Below are 4350 nucleotides of genomic sequence, written 5' to 3'. Positions count from 1 at the left end.
TCATTTGTTAGACGTTCTGCCGCATATGATTTTGCTGTCTTTAGCTAATAGACACCAATGGTAAGGTTATGGTATTGCTGTCAGCGTTGATGGTCGTCCATTTCATGGATCTTTTATCAAGCTCTGCAAAACTATATTGACTCATCATATCAATTCAAGTCTTGAAAATACATATGTACTAGAATATATTTGTACAATTACCATTATGTAAAATAAACAAGTCATCAATCATTGATATACAATTTTCAAGAACTGTTGAAGTTCGTGTGTCTTTTGGCCAACATCTTCATTGTCGACGCACTGGTGATATAATCATCATCAAATTTCCCAGAGTTGATAGGATGCTACAGACAATCCTAACATAATATCCAATACATGGGATCTGACTGTTTGGAAGTGTTTTACCAAGATATATCCATGTCTTCATTCTACCATTTACGGATTCAACAACCCATCTGACCTAAAATGAACAATAAAAATACTTGACAACATTACTTGACATCACACCTTTCAGAAGAATTAGAGTTTTCAATCAATTGCATGATGTTTTAAATCTTATATATACCGGTAGACTAGCATGAAATAGCTAAGGTAAAACATTGATTGTTCATATTGTATATAGTTGCATTTTATTCGAGAAGATGATAGCCTTAGCTTTACCTTTGTTACAAGTCTGGACATGTTAGCTTCCACTGTAGACAACTGCTTCTGGTCTCTTGTGATAAACGCAGAATCCGAGGTTCGTATATATAAAATTAAATCCATATGATACTTTAGGTCTAATAAAATTGAAATAATCAAATTTATCCCTTTAAGATAAATTCAGTTATTGAGAATGACGAATTTGACATGCTTGAATATTTTTAAGTGCAATTCAATTTTTCCGGAATTTTGCTGTCCTTTTCTTGACACCAGACTTAGTCCATAAATAGTCCCAACGCGAGCATGCGCTCTCGGCCTTTTCATTTTCATCCTCGGGCAAGTGCAGACGAATTCCAGGCGATCAAGAAAAAATCCAATTAAATCGGCTAAGTATTGTATCAATCCAGCAAATTTAAGTATCGAAATTGATTTTGTTGAACTTATTATATTGTAATTAATCGTTTCATTGAATTTATATCAAACAATTTTGCAAATATTGTAATCTGTAATTATAGCACAAACTTTTTAATCGTTTCATAGAATTTTTATCAAACAATTTGTAAAAATTGTATCAATAATTTGTCGGACAACGAATTTTATGTACACGATTGAAATAATTTGACACTAGGCTAGTACAATTTTTTTTTTACTGTTTATTGTATATTTGAATGAGGATGAGTACGGGAATGTTAAGAGCGGGATCTACTAGGCGCTCTAAAACCAGATCGCCTTATGCCAGACCACCGGCTCGGGCAGAAGTCCCTGTAGCTCGCCCGTCACAACCTTGCAATTCCTCGCTGACGAGTGCACGTCCTACACAGCAGCATCAATCCAGCCAATCCACTTTAAGTGCTGACATACATCAAGATGCACCCGGGGTCATTCCATTACACACCACGCAGCCCACCATCACCCCAGATGTTTATCTTCAAGAAAACGCTAGGCCTGCAGTGGCTATACCTACTGAAAATGTACCACACCAAACAGGTACGCATGTAAACCCTCTTGTTAGTATCACGGCAGATCTTGGGGCTAACATTCCATTGTCATTACAGGAAAAAATATGGAATAATGATTATATAGATCTTGCCAAGCTATTGCATTTAGATCCTGCAGCTGAAACCCAACAACTTCTTGTGTTTGAAGATGGTCAAATCAAAATTAAAAACAAATCTAAAGATAAAAAAAATTGCTTCAATCTCTGAATGGACTGATTCCTTCTTGATTTATGCTGCCATCTACTTAAAACGGTTTCCGCAGCATGTACAAGCCATTTTGAAGTATATCAGTTCAATACCATTGGGGGCATCACGCGCTTCTACTCTGGGATGGAGGGATTATGATGTTCAGTTTCGGCTTAGGCGTTCAAAAAACGCTTTGATCAGTTGGGAAAATATTGATGCGGAATTGTGGTTGATTTATATGGGTCAGTCCACTGTAGCTGAACAGAAGCATACTTCTAGTCTTCATCAGCACAAGCGTTGTTATGATTTCAATTTGAAGGGTTCTTGTCTTTAAAAAGACTAGATTTTCTCATGATTGTCTTAAATGTGGCAAAAATCATCCATCCATCAATTGTTACAGCAACCAAACCAGCCATAATATGCCCAAAGGACTTGCTCAGAATGCCAGTCGTAATCCCAATGCGACCCAAACACGTTTTCCAAGGCCATTTCGGCAATAATTATCCATGTTTGGGGGAGTTAGGATATACACCAATCAATGTTAAAGTGTTAAATATTTTGTTGCAAGATTATCCAGACAAAACTGTAGCAGATCAACTTTCACATGGATTTACATTTGGTTTCTCTTTGAACTATATGGGTCCTCGCGATCCAGTATCTTGTAAAAATATGGTTTCAGCATTAGAGAATCAAGAAATTGATTTAGGTCGCATAATTGGCCCATTTGATGCCCCACCATTTCAAAACTTCCATTGTAGCCCAATAGGTGTTTTGCCTAAGAAACAAGGTGGTTGGAGGCTAATCACCAATTTATCTGCCCCACGGGGAAAGAGTATTAATGAATTCATTAACCCTGAAATATGTACTGTCAGTTATTCATCTTTTCATCAAGCTGTCAACATGATTCAAAAACTGGGTCCAAAGGCTCAAATAGGGAAAATGGATATTTCAAACGCATTCAGGTTATTGCCAATTAGGTCTGAGGATTTTAGTCTTCTTGGATTTAAATTTCTGGATAAATACTATGTGGACAAATGTTTGCCAATGGGTTGCGCTATATCATGTGCTTTATTTGAGAAATGTTCCAGTTTTTTACATTGGGTATTAGAATCTCGCACCAACTTGAAAAATATTGTTCATTATTTAGATGATTTCTTATTTGTTGGAGCCCATGGTACAAACAATTGTACAATTCTAATGGATACCTTTCAACAAATTAGCAGCGAGTTAGGTATTCCGTTGTCAGACGAAAAAACAGAGGGTCCAACTACACATATAGTGTTCTTGGGTTTAGGTATAGACTCGGTTAATCAGTCAATCTTTACACCAATTGACAAAGTGGAAGCTTTGCAGAAGGAAATACGCGAAATTCAAGGCAAATCCAAAATCACATTAAAGCAGCTTCAGTCATTAGCAGGCTCACTATCATTCATAATAAAGGCGTTACCAGCAGGTAGGGCATTTACATGTCGCTTGTACGGGTTAATGTCCGGTATCTCTAGACCACATCACTATATACGGCTTTCCAAAGAAATACACAGTGACCTCCAGATGTGGTTAAAATTTCTTGATGAATTCAATGGTATTACAAAATTTCCGGATGTAGAATGGGAATCTGACGAAAATTTACAATTTTATTCAGACAGCTCAGGAACAGTAGGATGCGGTGTCGTTTTCGGTACTTCTTGGGCATGTCTCAGTTGGCCACAGGAGTGGAATGTAGATATTAGAAGGGATATAACATTTTTAGAGTTTGTCCCATTTCACTTGTGGTCAAACATATTGCAAAATAGGAAATTGATTTTACATGTTGACAACTTGGCATTAGTTCAAATCTTAAATCAAAAAACATCCAAGAATAAACGGGTAATGATTTTGATGAGAGATTTAGTATTGTTGTCTTTAAAGTCCAATATCCAGTTTCAAGCAGTTCATGTACCAGGTTGTAAAAATCAGATAGCAGATGCAATTTCTCGTTTTCAGTGGACGAGATTCAGGCAGTTAGCACCTTGGGCAGATTGCCATCCCTTTCAAGTACCTACTCACTTTTGGAACCTTTTGAAGGGCATGTAAATCGCTTAATTGAGTCTAGTCTCTCCAGCAACACAAAAGTTGCTTATGACAAAGCCATTAATGCTTTTAATGACTTTAGATTACAGTTTAATTTGCCACTGCCTTGGCCTCCTGCAATAGATCATGTAGTAAATTTTCTAGCTTTTCTATCGTCAAAAAATTTGGCACATTCAACAGCTAAAGTGTACTTGTCCGCCCTTAGTCATAACCTACAAGTGCATGGCTTAGACAATCCAGTTAGGTCTTTCATTATACAAAAGATGTTAGCACGTTTCAAAAGAATTAAACCTGCAAAAGACATCAGAAGCCCTGTAACTTATCAAATTTTACTCAAAATTTTGGACATTTTACCTACAGTAACGCAATCAAAATATGAGAATTTGCTATTCGGTTCTGCATTTGCAACTGCATTTTGCGGTCTTTTTAAAATTAGTGAGCTAGCAGCAACATC

General features: G+C 36.7%; 1 long non-coding RNA gene across 1 annotated transcript; it reads left to right on the top strand.

Annotated features, from left to right (window-relative positions):
- The first annotated feature begins 744 nt into the window (after positions 1–744).
- Positions 745–1829, top strand: LOC125672150 (uncharacterized). Its single transcript, XR_008802343.1, has 2 exons — positions 745–1032; positions 1316–1829. It is a non-coding gene; the product is annotated as an uncharacterized LOC125672150 (long non-coding RNA).
- Positions 1830–4350: the final 2521 nt, after the last annotated feature.

The sequence above is a fragment of the Ostrea edulis genome, chromosome 4 (genome assembly GCF_947568905.1).
Source record: "Ostrea edulis chromosome 4, xbOstEdul1.1, whole genome shotgun sequence".
Lineage (NCBI taxonomy): Eukaryota > Metazoa > Mollusca > Bivalvia > Ostreida > Ostreidae > Ostrea > Ostrea edulis.
This window is presented reverse-complemented; position numbering and strand designations above follow the sequence as displayed.